Consider the following 16,328-nt stretch of genomic DNA (forward strand, 5'->3'; position numbering starts at 1 on the left):
CAGATGCCAACCAAGAATACTCTATCCTGCAAAGCTCTCCTTCCTCTATGAAGAAAGAATAAGGACCTTCCCAGACAAACAGAAATTCCGGAATTTAATCACGACTAAACCCCACTCCAAAAAATACTACAAGGAATCCTAAAGCCAGAACCTCAGAGGGACTAATAACAATGAAAGAAGACCAAAAAAAAAGTTATTAAAAGAATAAATAAATAAAATCAAAGGAAAGACAAACACAATGGCAAATACAGATGCTAACATATCAATATTAACTCTAAATGTAAATGGACTAAACTCTTCAATAAAAAGACACAGAGTTGCAGCCTGGATTAAGAAACAAAACCCAACCTTTTGCTGTCTCCAGGAAACACATTTAGCTATAAAAGATAAAAATAGGCTCAAAGGTAAAGGATGGAAAACAATCCTACAAGCAAATGGACCAAAAAAGAAAGCAGAAACAGCTATACTTATATCAGATAAAACAGACTTTAAACTCAAAAAAATGAAAAGAGACCCCAATGGTCACTACATTATGATCAAGGGGACAATACTTCAAGAAGAAATAACACTCATTAACATATACGCACCAAACGAAGGAGCACCAAAATATATCAGACAACTGTTATCCTCTCTGAAAACAGACATCAGAGAAAACACATACATAGTGGGAGACTTCAACACACCACTATCAACAATGGATAGATCAACAAGACAAAAAATAAGTAAAGAAACTAAAGCTCTAAATAAGGACCTAGAGCATTTGGGCTTAACAGACATCTATAGAACACTAAACCCAAAAAAAAAGGGTATACATTTTTCTCAAGCGCACATGGATCATTCTCCAGGATCGATCACATACTGGGGCACAAGACAAACATCAACAGATACACCAAGATTGAAATCATACCAACCATCTTTTCTGACCATGAAGGCATCAAACTAGAAATAAACCATAAAAAGAAGGCAAGGAACTATCCTACCTCATGGAGATTAAAAACCACACTACTGGAAGACCACTGGACTAACGAGGAGATCAAAGAAGAAATTAAAAAATTCTTTGAATTGAATGACATGGAGGACAACAATATCCTAAATGTATGGGATGCAGCAAAAGCAGTAATAAGAGGAAAATATATAGCAATAGAAGCTCACATCAAAAAACAAGAAAGAACTCAAAGAAACAACCTAATCTCGAAGCTCAGAGATCTAGAAAAAGAACAACAAAAAAAACCGAAAACAAATGGAAGAAAAGAAATAATAAAAAACAAAGCAGAAATAAATGAAATTGAAACTAAAAAAACAATCCAAAAGATCAATGAAACCAAGAGTTGGTTCTTTGAAAAAATCAATAAAATAGACAAACCCCTAGCCAGGCTCACAAAGGAAAAAACGGAGAAAGCACAAATAAATAGGATCATAAATGAAAGAGGAGAAATCACAACGGACACAGCAGAAATCAAAAGAATAATCAGTAACTACTATGAACAGTTATATGGAAACATGTTCAACAATCTAGAGGAGATGGACAAATTCCTACAACTCTACAATCACCCAAAGCTAGATAAAGAAGAAATAGAACACCTAAACAGACCAATTACAATTAGCAAAATTGAAATGGTAATCAAAAACCTCCCCAAAAACAAAAGCCCAGGACCTAATTGATTAACAAATGAATTCTACCAAAGATTCAGAGACGAATTAGTGCCTATCCTTCACAAACTCTTCCAAAAAATTGAGAAGGAAGGGACAATACCAAACACGTTCCATGAAGCCAACATTACACTAATACCAAAACTGAATTAGGACAACACAAAAAAGGAAAACTACAGGCCAATCTCCCTAATGAACACTGATGCAAAATCCTCAGTAAAATTTTAGGTATCAGAATTCAACAATGTATCCATAAGATAATTCACCACGTCCAAGTAGGATTCATTCCAGGGGCACAAGGACAGTTTAACATCCGAAAATCAATCAACGTTATCCAACACATCAACAAAAAGAAATATAAAAACCATATGATAATATCAATAGATGCTGAGAAAGCTTTCGACAAAGTGCAACACCCATTCATGATAAAAGCCCTTGAAATTCTTGGGATACAAGGAACATACCTCAACATCATAAAGGCCATCTATGACAAGCCAACAGCCAGTATCATTCTCAATGGTGAAAAGCTGAAAGCAATTCCATTAAGATCTGGAACAAGACAAGGATGTCCACTCTCACCACTGCTTTTCAATATAATACTGGAAGTCCTAGCCAGGGCAATAAGACAAGAGAAAGACATCCAAGGAATCCAAATAGGAAAAGAAGAAGTCAAACTATCACTATTTGCAGATGATATGATAATATACATAGAGAACCCTAAAAACTCCACAGAAAAACTAATTCAACTCATCAATCAATTCAGTAAAGTGGCAGGATACAGAATCAACACGCAAAAGTAAGTAGCCTTCCTATACACAAACAATAAATCTGAAGAAGAAGAAATAAAAAAAAAAACATTCCTTTTAATATCGAAACAAAAAAATCAAATATTTGGGAATAAATCTAACAAAAGAGGTAAAGGACCTATACAAAGAAAACTATAAAACACTGTTAAAAGAAATAGAAGAAGACACAAAGAGGTGGAAAGACATCCCCTGCTCATGGATTGGAAGAATAAACATTATTAAAATGGCCATCCTCCCAAAAGCAATATACAGATTCGATGCTATTCCAATCAAAATTTCAATGTCATTCTTCAAAGAAATAGAACAATTATTGATGAAATTCATATGGAATCACCAAAAACCCCGAATAGCCAAAGCTCTCCTGAAAAAAAAAAGAAGGGAATGGAGGCATCACACGCCCAGACTTCAAACTATACTACAAAGCCATAATCATCAAAACTGCATGGTATTGGAACAAGAACAGACACACAGAACAATGGAATCGAATAGAAAATCCAGAAATAAACCCACAGATTTATGATTAACTAATCTTTGACAAAGGAGCAAAGACTATGCATTGGAGCAAAGAAAGTTTGTTCAATAAATGGTGCTGGGAAAACTGGGTTGCTACATGCAAAAGAATGAAGCTTGACCACTACCTCACACCATACACAAAAATCAACTCAAAATGGATTAAAGAACTAGACATAAGACCTGAAACCATAAAATACATAGAAGGAAATATAGGCGAAACACTACGTGATTTGCATATCAAAGACATCTTTACAGACACATCACCCAAAGCAGTGATAGTGAGGCAAAGATAAACAGCTGGGACTACATCAAATTAAAGAGCTTCTGCACAGCAAAAGAGACAATAACAAAAACAAAGAGAAACCCCACCAACTGGGAGAACATTTTTGCACCCAACACTAATGATAAAGGACTGATCACAAAAATCTGCAAAGAGCTGATGAGACTCAGCAACAACAAAGAAAATAATCCAGTCCAAAAATGGGCAGAAGAGCTAAAAAGAAACTTCTCTGAAGAGGAAATGCAAATGGCCAACAGACATATGAAAAAATGTTCAACATCACTTGTAATCAGGGAAATGCAAATCAAAACTACCATGAGATACCATCTCACACCAGTGAGAATGGCACATATTAAAAAAACTAGCAACAGCAAATGTTGGTGAGGTTGTGGAGAAAAAGGAACTCTTCTACACTGTTGGTGGGAGTGCAAACTGGTCCAACCACTATGGAGAGCTGTGTGGAGATTTCTCGACCTACTAAACATAGAGCTTCCATATGATCCAGCAATTCCACTCCTAGGTATTTACCCAAAGGACACAGAAACACCAATTCCAAAGAACACCTGCACCCCTATGTTTATAGCAGCACTATTTACAATAGCTAAGCTTTGGAAACAGCCCAAATGCCCAAAAATAGATGACTGGATCAAGAAGATGTGGTACATATACACCATGGAATTTTACTCAGCATTCGAAAAACATAAACACATGCAATTTGCAGCAACATGGATGGTGCTGGAAGGGATCATGCTCAGCGAAATAAGCCAAAAAGAAAAAGAAAAATACCGGATGGTCTCACTCATAGCAGGAATCTAGAAAACTTAAATAAGGGACCAGGAAAATGAATAACTATAAGAAAGTGAAAATCAAAATCAACAAAAAACTATGAACCAGAGACACTTTTTGGGGGGTGGGGGGTGGGAGGGGAGGGATTGGTGTCAGAATGGGGGGATTGCAATTGTATGGGGAATATAAAAATAAAATTTATTATTAAAAAAAATAAAAATAAATAAAAATTTTTCTAATACAAAAAAGTTGTATGTGTACATGTGTGAGTATGAGTGTGTGCATGTGTGTGTTAAAACATCATAATATTGGAAAGCATGAGTGAAGTTTCCAAATACTAAGAAAAATCCAGACAGAAGAAAGGAAGAACAAAATTCTCTCAGATATTCCCACTGGAGAAAAAATTCTAATACATCAATACAATTTACAAGATGGCATGTTGTTTCTATGGGAGTTGGAGATAAACATCTTATCACTATTATATTAAAAAAGAACATTGCAAGTAACTTTTTGACAAAAGCCATGATCATGAGGAGTTGTTGTTTTCTTTTATTTTTTTAACGAATTGGATTATTCCTGCACTAACTCATTCAAGTATCCAAGTTTAGTCAATTTTCATCATATTGGAACAATTACTTTTCCATGAGATACCAGGTCACTGCTACAAGTCTGCCTCAGCAAGTTTGAAGGAAGCCACATAACAGACACAAAGGAGATCCAATTAGATCAGAACCATTAGATCAGAAATTGTTCGAAAACAAATTGTTTTCTATGCAAGAGTGGTTTTTACATTATTCTGAGTTCATTTTCAGGAAACAAAAACCATTCTAGCTACTCAAAGCATATCAACACAAGTAATGGGATTCTTACAAAATCATTGTAAGAACAGAGTGAATGAGCTTTACACTTTGTCTGTAGGAAGGACTCCCAGACAAAACTACAAAATTAGCCCATAGGAGAGCAGTTATCTATATCACAGTCAAGATCTAAGCTGGAAAACCATGGTACTTTGTTTGGTAACAAGTCAAACAAAACAAAAAAGAGAAGCACTTCTCATAATACAAATATTGACGAAAGCAAAATGACATGCAGACACAGAAGGCACAAATTCAATAAATATTAAAAAGATAAAATTAGCAGAGCTTGCCAATTGACTAAAATGTAAGTGGTTCTTCATCATGCAATTAGGTGGTCCTTCATTATGAAGCAAACTTGAGAATCAACTAGCAACTTTTCAGAATCTACCTGTGATGGATCCCATGCAAAAAAGTAACCATCAAGCAAAAAGTTCACACAGTGATTTGAATGTGCACTGATGAGTGAAGTGATGATGTGAACAAAGAATACCCACTGGGCTTATAGCTTGGGTAGCTTGAGGACAGAGAATGCAAAAGGAAGGTTAGCTTTCAGGAGAATGAAAATCATTTTGAAGTTACTGGATTTTATCATGCCACTGAAACATCTAAGTATATTTTTCCAAAACATAGTTGGGTATACGGGTTGGGTATTAGAGTAAACACGGAATTCCAAGTAAAAATATGATCATTTGAAAAAAGCATGTACAGGGAGAAGAGCGAGGCAAGGTTGAATATCTTAGGAGTATCAATTTTTATGAAAATAGCAGAGAAAGAGAAGACCATGAAGAAAGAAGATTTAAAAGTAACTGTCAGATGTTATAAGAAGAGTGAGAAATGAGTCAATCTAATGAAGCTAATGAAAGGACAGTTAATTATAAAAAATGAATCAATTGCAAAAGAAATATAAAATAAAAGAGAGGTTGATAAAAAACATACATTCAACTAGGAAAGTGATTACAGTTTCAGTAGTGTTAGGGACAAAAGAAAAACTGTAACAGAGACAGGATATATGGAAATAATTGCATCAAAAGACCCAAAGAAAGACCAGAAATGTATTACAAACTTAGTCAAGTAGAACAATTTTCCCACAACAACCATTTGCCAAAAGTGTGTGAAGGGGCGAGGGAAGAATGACAAAGAGATGAATATACATCATTTTCATCATCTAGAAAACACTGAAAATATATTAGTCTTACTAAATGCATGATGGTACATCCAACTCAGTATTAAGCATGTGGTTTATGTAAGTCATTGCATCGTGACAATGAAATCTCAGAAAAATCTTACTCAATTCCATGTCTATATATTAATGTAAAAATTTGTTTATCATCATCTAACTAAAATGACAGAAGACAGTGATACCACAAACATACCAATAGTATAATATGCTAGTTTGGACATGGAAGATGTAACAAATACTATGACTAAAATAAATTATATTAACTATGAGTTTATCAATCTCAAAATAAAGCTAAATAGAACTGAAGGGTTTTATAAGCATAGTCTCAACAGGTGCTTCACAGCTGTACTCTTCAACAGATGGGGTTTTGCAAGTAAAAGTTGTTATAAATAAATCAATGCAAGATCAATATGTTAGCATATAATCTTACTGATTTAATAATCATTACTATGAGAGAAATTATACATTACTCTGAGTTCATTTTCAGGAAACAGAAACCATTCTAGCTACTCAAAGCAGATCAACACAAGTAATGAGATTGTTTTTAAACATGAAGTATTTTCATGGACAAATCCAGCCTATAAGTTACAGGTGAAACATAATAACTGTGACTTTTAAAAAGGTAGTAAACCTCTCTATAAATCTGGTTCTATATCTGTAAAACACAAATAACAACAGAATCTGCCTCCCAGGATTGTTACAATATATTAAAATATGTAAAGCACTTTAAATCTGTCCCCCAGTACATACTAAAGGCTAAATTTAGCCATTATTATTGTTGGTATCATTACTATTGTCAGCAGACGTAGGAAACAGAAAAGCAGTATTCTTTTTCTTTCATTTTTATTTATTTACTTATTTATTGTAACATTTATCATTTTTTAAAAATTTTAGACAATATTTGCTTCCCCCACCCCTCAGATTGAGTCCCCACAGAATTTCCTTCCCCAAGGCACCCATGCACCATCACCACAGTCCCCTGTGCTTCCTCCCTCCCTCCCTCTCATCCCTCTCCCTCCTCCTCCCCTGCAGGATGTCTCTGGTTTATAATTGTCTGTTTTTGCTTTGTTGTGTTTTGTACTGTTATTATTATTTTTTTATACTGATGTCTTATTTGGTTCCCCTATATTCCTGTTATAAGTGAAACCATCCGATATTTTTCTTTTTCCTTCTGGCTTATTTCACTGAGCATAATCCCTTCTAGCTCCATCCATGTGCTGCGAATGGCATGAGTTTATCTTTTTTGATTGCTGAATAATATTCCATTGTGTATATAACCACATCTTTTTGATCCAGTCAACTATTTATGGGCATTTGGGTTGTTTCCAGGTTTTACCTATTGTAAATAGTGCTGCAATAAACATAGGGGTACAGGTGTTCTTTTGAATCAGTTTTTGTGTCCTTTGGGTAGATCCCTAGCAGTGGAATTGCTAGATCGTATGGTAGCTCCATTTTTAGTAGACTGAGGAACCTCCAGACAGCTTTCCACAGTGGTTGGACCAGTTTGCACTCCCACCAGCAATGTAGGAGAGTTCCTTTTTCACCGCATCCTTGCCAACATTTGTTGTTGCTTGTTTTTTTGAAGTATGCCATTCTTACTGGTGTAAGGTGGTATCTCAGTGTGGTTTGGATTTGCATTTCCCTGATTATCAGGGATGTTGAAAATTTTTTCATATGCCTGTTGGCCATTTGCATTTCCTCTTTGGAGAAAAGTCTTTTGAGTTCTTCTGCCCATTTCTTGAGTGGATTGTTCATTTTGTTTTTGTTGAGCCATGAGAGTTCTTTGTATCTTTGTGATCAGTCCCTTATCAGTTGAATGGAGGGCAAAGATATTTTTCCCAATCAGTGGGGCGTCTCTCTGTTTTGGTTAATGTCTCTTGTGCTGTACAGAAGCTAGGAAAGCAGTATTCTAACCTAAGGGCCAAGGACATGGATCCTGGAGACCAGATTTGCAACCTGGCTCTTTCAATTAATAATTCTGAAACTTTGTACAAGTATATATCCTTTCTGTGCCTGTTTACTCATTTCTGGTTCTGAGGTATAATATTAGTGTCCACTCTGTAGGGTTTTTACAATCAAATGATTTTGCACTGGGAAAATATGCAGACCTGTGGGAACTTGTATTATTATGTGCCTCAAGTATTTTGTGTCTTTGCCGTGATTATTCTTTCCTTTGACTATTCTGTGCCTCTCTGTGCAGGAACAGGGAAAGTTGATAAGGAACCTCTCAGGGTGAAAGTCCTGGTGTGAGGATCTCTACATGCTGAAAACAGCATGTGCAGAGACAGCAATAGGTGTTATAGCTAGAGTAGCAAAAACATTGAGACTTTCCTTGGCTTTCTCCTTATTTCTCAACCTTGACAGCTGATTACATCCCCCATACACTTGTGCATTCCTCGTTTGCCTGCTTGCTTCCTTGATCTTTTCATTTTCTGTCTGATTCTAAGTCAAAACGAGACTGCCCATGGAGCTAGGCCGTACTTTCTTGGTGTAGTCCCTCTAGGCTTCTCATTGTTCTGGACATGGACTCTGAGTAATCCTTTATCATCCTGCTGCCACTTGTCATAATGAAACATAGCAATCCTTATGCACAGTAAGAAGAATACAGCATTTACTACAATGACTGCTACTATGAAACTACCACAACTGTATACTACAACTCTTAATAAACACAAGGGAACTGAACTCTGATGCCTAAATTTCCAGAATTACTAAAGGTAATGCTTCAGATTGTCAGTGAGAATAACATTTCTATAGAGACACCTAGAATGAGTTAGTTATTTTTTCAAACATATTATTTACTGGTAGTTACTAATGATTCTGATCTAGCCAAAACTTAAGGCATATCTAAAAATCAAGTTGTAGATACCAATACTATGGAGGACAGTGGCTGGAATATTACTAGTCCAATTCACTTTGACAGCACTTGCTATGCACCTTAACTTATGTGTTCAGAAAGAGGAGGCACCATGCTTCATAACTGTTAAAATATACGTCTCCAAGGTGGTTACTGTTATATAAATATATGCCCCTGATAAATAGTGAGTGTATATTATTGTGCACTGGCTTTCTTTTCACATCTGGTCTGTCAAAAAAAGTTAATATGTATTTATTATCATAGACAATACCACTTTGGTCACATTGATTCACTCCACTGAAGCCTGGTTCAAAATGAAATTTAAATGATTATAAATTATATATTTGATGTATACAGTAACTATGTATGTAAATATTTATATGTCAAAACCACAACTTTGTATACTGCAGGTTCTAGGAGGAGATACTGGCATTGATTCTTTTAATTTCAAGCTCAAACATAACTGCATGGTACTAATTATCATACCATTTGTAAAAGATTAAAACATTAAAATTAAACACTGTGCCATTATTTATAGTTCTGAGTTTTCAGACCTGCAATATATGCATTTCTGGTGATCAGGGATAACTACTTTTGAATTCAGAACTTCTATTATTTCAGTTTTCATCTTCAAACAGTCTTTCCTACAGAACTGAATTTTGCCTACCCCTAACTTCACATCTTCATCATACTCTTGTCCTCTGGTACAACACAGCAGGATCTCATGCATGTGTGACAAATTTCATTTCAAATATCAATTCTGATCATCTACTTGTGGGCAGTTCAAGGACTTTGAAGAGAAATTTCTAACTAGATGAGAAGACTGCCTTTAAATTGATATATTCCCTTACCATGATCTTTCTCCTGCTACCTCTCCTCTTTTGCTCCCTCCTCTCTCCCCTCTTCTCTTTATTTTTTGCCTCCCTTTCCTCTTATCATATTTCCCTTCTTTCTTTCTCATTATTTAGTATTTCCCCTCCTGGCCCTGTTTTCCTACATATGCCTTTTATTTCCTTCCAAACCTTCCCCATTTTCAGCACCATTTTGTTAAAGAGTAAAAAAAGAAAAGGAATGAAGTAATTATAAGTGGATGTATAAATTTTGAGTCGGGGGAATTTGCAAAGTTTACTAAATATATTTCAAAAGAAAAAAATATTAATAGATGACATTGAGGATCAAAACCAGAAAGTACTGTCCAGCAAGCACCCACCCAGTGACCCCAGTGACCAGGCCCAAACTCAGAAGTACTTCAGGAGGTACCCTCAGCACCACCCTAGAGACCATGAGATCTGGGCTTCTGTGCTCACCACCTGGGGAACTGTGGGAGAGGACCCACATATACAACAGAAGCTCCAACTTCAGCAGAGCAAAGCTGAAATCAAATATATAATGGGGAGAAAGAAAAATGCCCACATAAAACCTCAGCAGAAACACACAGCACAGAGAGAAAACTAATCTCCAAAACACAATGAAAAATGCATAAGGAGTTTTTCATCCTATGGGATACAGAATTCAAAATTGCCATGAATTAAAAAAAATCAAAGAAATAGATCAATAGAAAGAAAACCCAGGAAAACAGTTCAGAGATATGCAAGAAAACTCAGAAAAGCAAATGAATGCTATGAGAAAGACAATGAAGAAAAAGACAGAAATTGAAACTTAAAATAAGAAAATAATGGAGAGCTTCCCTGGTGTTGGCGGGTTTAAGACAAAACGCTATGAAGCTATTCACAGTCACTGCAGCACAAATTCAATTCCCACAAATTCATTCTCACCCGTTGCTCCCCTCAGCAGTGTATTTCAGTCAATCCGGCTGTTCTGTTCCCTACTCTGTCTCTAGTGAATCCTCTCATACCCCACACCTCCGGTCTGTACCCCAGTTCTTGTATGCATAAATAAAAAAAAAATAATTAAAAATAAAGAAAATAATGGAACTGAAGAATGTAAGAAAATGGAGGAGATGAAAAAAATCTGAAGAAATCCATGGAAGTAGAATAGGCCAATGGAACATTGAGTCAGTGACCCTGAAGATGCAAATGGGGAAAGGATTAAATTAGAAAAATAAAAAGAGATATAAAGGGGGAAAATGAAGAAACAGCCAAGAATTATCTTACACCATGAGGAAAGGCAATATCAGAATCATAGGTCCCACCAGGAAAAAGAGAGAGAAGAAAACTTAAAAACAAACAAACAAAAAACATTAAAAGAAAAGAAAAAAAAAGGAAGACAACTTCCCAAACTTACAGAAGAAACTGAACATATAAATATAGGAAATTAAAAGAACATCAAGCTACCTAAATAAAAGGCGACCTAAAACAAGATATATAATAGGAAACTTGCAAAATTCCAAGACAAATTAAAAATAATGAAGTTGATGAGAGGGTAGTTTTCTCTGAAGAAACACTTAAGTCAAGAAGAGAATGGAGTGATATATTCAAAATAAGCTCAACCAAGAGTACCCTAACCTTCATAGCTCTCCTTCAGATATGAGGGAGAAATAAGGGACTTCTCAGTAAAAGAGAATCTTAGGGAGTTTGCAATCATTAGGCCCTCCATCCAAGAAATATTGAATTTTGGTATTTAAATCAAAGAGAGTAATGAACACAAAAAAGTGAATAGAGCCTTAATTAGAACTACAAAACTATGGACAAAATGCTACTATCAGACTTGCATGTATCAATAATCACTCTAAATGTTAATGAACTAAACATATGAATTGAAACACACAAGTATCTTTGTTTGAAGAAAGAGTATTCAACCTTCAACTCTCTCCAGAAGACCTACATAAGATCTAATGATAAACAAAGGCTCACGGCAAAGTGTTGGAAAATAATCCTACAAGCAAATGGGATGCAGAGGAAGGCAGGGACAGCCATACTTATTTCAGATAAAATAGCCTTCTGGCTAAAAATATGTAACACGAGACAGAATACACTACATAATGATTAGGGGAATAATACACCAGGAAGACATAATATTCATCAATATATACCAACAAAATGAAAGAGCATCAAAATATATGAAGCAAACACGATCAAATCTGAAAACAGATATTTGAGAAAAAATATATATATATGATTGAAGATTTGAATACCACACTCTCAACATGTACACATCAATAAAACAGATTAAACCAGGACACAATTGCCCTAAACAAAGAGCTAGACCACTATGGTTTAAGAAATATTTATAGGACACCACATCCCCCCAAAAGCTGAATATGTATTTTTCTCAAATACATATGGATCATTCTTCAGGAACGATGACATATAGTGTCAAAAGACAAATATCAACAAATTTCTGAAGATTGAAATCATATACCAAGTAGCTTCTTGGACCATTTATGTATCAAATTAGAAATCAGTTACTCAAGGAAAACAAGGAGATCCTCAAATAGTGATTGAAAGGCCACTGGGTCAATGAGGCAATACAAGAAAAAAATACTTGACACAAATGATACAAAGGCATAAAAATACCTTGACACAAATGATACAACCTTGCAAAAGATATCCAGCACAGCAAAAGCAGTACTAGGGGAAAGTGTAAAGCAACACAGGACCATATTATGAAATAAAAAAGAGTACCCCTCAAAAAACCCTAATCTCTTATCTTGAGGAACTAGAAAAAGAGGAACAAAAAATCCACTAGAATGAAAGAAATAATACAATTAAAGCACAAATAAATGAAATAGAAATAAAAAACATAGTACCAAAGATCAATGAACCCCAAAGCTGATTCTTTGAAAACAATCAAATAAGACAAACCTCAAGGTAGGCTCACAAAGAAAGAGGGAGAAAACTCAAAAAAATAAGATAAAAAATTAAAGAGGGAAAGTTACACAGACAAAGGAGAAATCCAGAGGATAACATATGAACATTTATATGTAAACAACTTCAACAATCTAGATGAGATAGTCAAGATCTTAAATTATACAATCACCCAATGATAAATTGAGAAAAATAGAAAATCTGAACAAGCCAATTACAAGAAATAAAAATTTAAAGGGTAATCAAAACTTTCCCAAGAAACAAATGTCTAGGAAAAGATGGTTTGATAAGTGATATCTACCAAACTTTCAAAAATGAACTAGTACCTGTTCTGTTCAAACTCTTCAAAAAAAATTGATAAGCAATACTTTTAAATACATTTTATAAGACCAACAATACTCTAATCCCAAAACCAAGCAAAGACCAAAATACACCAAAAAAGAAAACTATGAACCTATCTTCCTAATGAACATAGATGCTAAAATCCTCAATAAAATCTTAGCAAACAGAGTCCAACCATGCATTAAAAGAATTGTACATCATGACCAAGTGTCATGTCAGGTATACAGGATAAGTCAATACCTGAAAATCCATCAATGTAATTGAATACCAACAAAAAGAAAGAAAAAATAATGATCATATCAATTAATGCTGAAAATAATGCATATGATAAAATTCAACATCCATTCATGATGAAAACCCTAAAAAAACTGGGGATAAATAACTAACATAATAATAGCCATAAATGACAAACCTACAGTGAACATCATTCTCAATGGTGAAAACAATGAGTCTTTCCACTAAGCTCTAACAAAATGCACACATGCCCACTCTCACCACTACTGGAAGCCCTAGCTAGAATAATCAGGCAAGAGAAAAACATAAAACAAATCAAAATTGGGAAAGAATAAATAAAACTATAATTATTTGCTGATCACATGATGATATACATAGAGAAAATTGAAAATTCTATGAAAAAATTTTAACTATAAAGCAGTATAGTATAGTGACAGGTTACAAAATCAATACACAAAATTCAAATATCTTAGTATATGAGAAAAATGAACTAGAAGAGGAAGAAATTAAGATAGCCTTCATTTATAATCACCATCAAATAAAGGTATAATTATCTAGCCATAAACCTAACAAGGTTTATTTATTTTGGTTTGCTAATCAAAATAAATGTGAAGAGGTTTTTCACAATATTGAAAATAGTATTTAACATTTGTTTTATAGCAGTTGAACCCCCAACAAGGAGACTGCTCTGCCAAGTTTCCTCCCTAGAAACTATTTTATATAGGATATGTATTTATCATATCATTCCTGTTTTTAATATATGTCAGTGCTTTTTTTTTTAAAGATTTATTTTATACAAGAACCGGGGTACAGGCCAGAGGTGCAGGAGGGTGAAAGGACTCACCAGAGACAGAGCAGGGAACAGAACAGGCAGACTGACGAAGTACACTGCTGAGGGGAGCAGCGGGTGAGACAGGAGAGGTCTGCTTCGCCAGGTGGGATTCTCACCTGCGGCCGGGATCAAACCCACCTGCAAAGGCTGTGGACAGCTTCACAGTGCAGCGCTCAACCGACTGCACCGCTAGGGAGGCCCTGTTAGTGGTTTTATTTTATGTTTGATGTTTTATTTTATATGATTTGATTTGATATGTTATTTGATAATTTTAGGGTCTGGGAATGCTCAAATTTTTTTCATATAAGTAATGGCAACTATTTCTTCCCTTTATGCCATTTCTGTTAATGAAAGTTTTCACAGAATGCTCTACATTTTAAATATTGGGAGAAAATTATACTGGATCCCTATGTGAAACAGAAGTTTATGGCTTGAACTAATAAAAAGTTGACTAATATATTAAAAGTAAAACATTTTTCCAAAAGTATGCATTGTAATAAATCATATCAACTCAAAATTACAGAGAATTAATCACTTTTAATTAGTTGTAATTTTCACAAGGTAGGTTAGAAAAACAAGTGGTTAGTGAAAATGAGTTAGTACAACTTTGCTATTTATTTCTAATATGAATAAATGGCATCAAATCTTAGAATTAAATGACTGAGAACTTGATTTTCTTCAAATTAACTCATCCTTCCACTGGAAAAAAAAATACCACTAAAAGTAATGAAGACTTAAGAGATTTAAAGCATAAAAGTCTAAAATTCATAAACAAAAAAAGCTTATGAGATTGAGAAAATTTTGTTTTCTTATGGGTGGTGGGAAGAGAGATGAGAAAAGAGAGTTATTTGAAGAATACTAACATTGAAAAAAATCACCAACAAAAGCTTTTCTTTCATAAATTGTGTAAAAAACTGCTCAAAAAGCAAAACATAGTATTTGAACCATGTTGACTGAAAGGAAATTATGGAGTATACAAATTTTTAATTGTATTATATTTTTATAGAGTTAACATTGGTGTACAATACTGTATATGATTTAGTGGTAGAGGCTCACACTTCTTCAGATGGATGTTACCATATTCTGCCACCACCAAGGCACCAAAAGTGAAGTGATATAATTATTTGAATTATGTAGATGCACTTGTATATTACTTAGTACCTTACCACCTTCACTGTCCTTAAAAATTAGAAAGGTTTGTTTACTTCTTTCTTTCTCCCCTGATCCCTTCTTTGTCAAAATCACTATCATCTTTTATTTGATGATATTCAAATTCCTGAATTCCATGTTTGTCAGAACAATGTCTTCAAGATATAAAACATGTCAGTTCTAATTCCCTATGGAAACTGCTTCAGTCAGTGCATATTGCATATGGAATAAAATGCAAACTCCTTATAAAGCACATAGACTAAAATAGGAAACACAATCAGAAAACTTTTATCTCATGTCCCGCCTATAAAAACTAAGGGAGAGGGCCTCCCTGGTCGCGCAGGCCGTTGAGCACCAAACTGTGAAGCTGTCCGCAGCCTCTGCAGTGCGGGTTCGATCTTGGCTGGCTGGCGAGAATCCCACCTGGCGAAGCAGACCTCTCCTGTCTCGCCCACTGTTCCCCTCAGCAGTGTATTTCGTCACTCTGCCTGTTCTGCTCCCTGCTCTGTTTCTGGTGAATCATCTCACCCTCCCGCGCCTCTGGCCTGTACCCCGGTTCTTGTAAAGAAATCTTTAAAAATAAATAAATAAATAAAATAAAAACTAAGGGGGAATTTGGACACTTCCTTGCCCTGTCATGCTTCTTTCATCCTCCTCATTCTCCTTCCCATACACATACACACACACACACACACACACACACAGATGACCCACATCAATTTAGTCTTCCTGCCTAGCATGCTCAAGGTGGTTATCATGATCTTGTCACTAAATATCTCTATGGTTTGATCACTTTCTACTTTACTGTACTCTGCATTTGAATCAGGTAGAATTGCTTGCAGCTCCATGAATCCACTCATCTCAGGCCATGGAACTTGGTGATTTACCTATTCAAATTTCTTTCTGTAAATTTTTCACCTATAAATTATTCATGAGGGATGACTCCTACACAATCCCTACCTCAAGCCTTTCATAACCAATTAGGTAGTATCAGACTCACCTTCTACTCTGCTTCTTATTCCTATTTGCCCATATTCTTACTACACCATAGTGTAAATAACTGAAGTGTCCTCAA

The 16,328-nt window shown here is 35.0% G+C and overlaps 1 protein-coding gene across 2 annotated transcripts in view; it reads right to left on the bottom strand.

The window, feature by feature from the left end:
• The window catches only part of FMN2 (formin 2), a gene marked incomplete at both ends in the record, with an annotated part of 335,919 nt that overhangs the window by 58,599 nt on the left and 260,992 nt on the right, over positions 1-16,328 (bottom strand). The window lies entirely within an intron of this gene.

This window comes from Talpa europaea, assembly GCF_964194135.1.
Source record: "Talpa europaea genome assembly, chromosome: 14".
Classification (NCBI taxonomy): domain Eukaryota; kingdom Metazoa; phylum Chordata; class Mammalia; order Eulipotyphla; family Talpidae; genus Talpa; species Talpa europaea.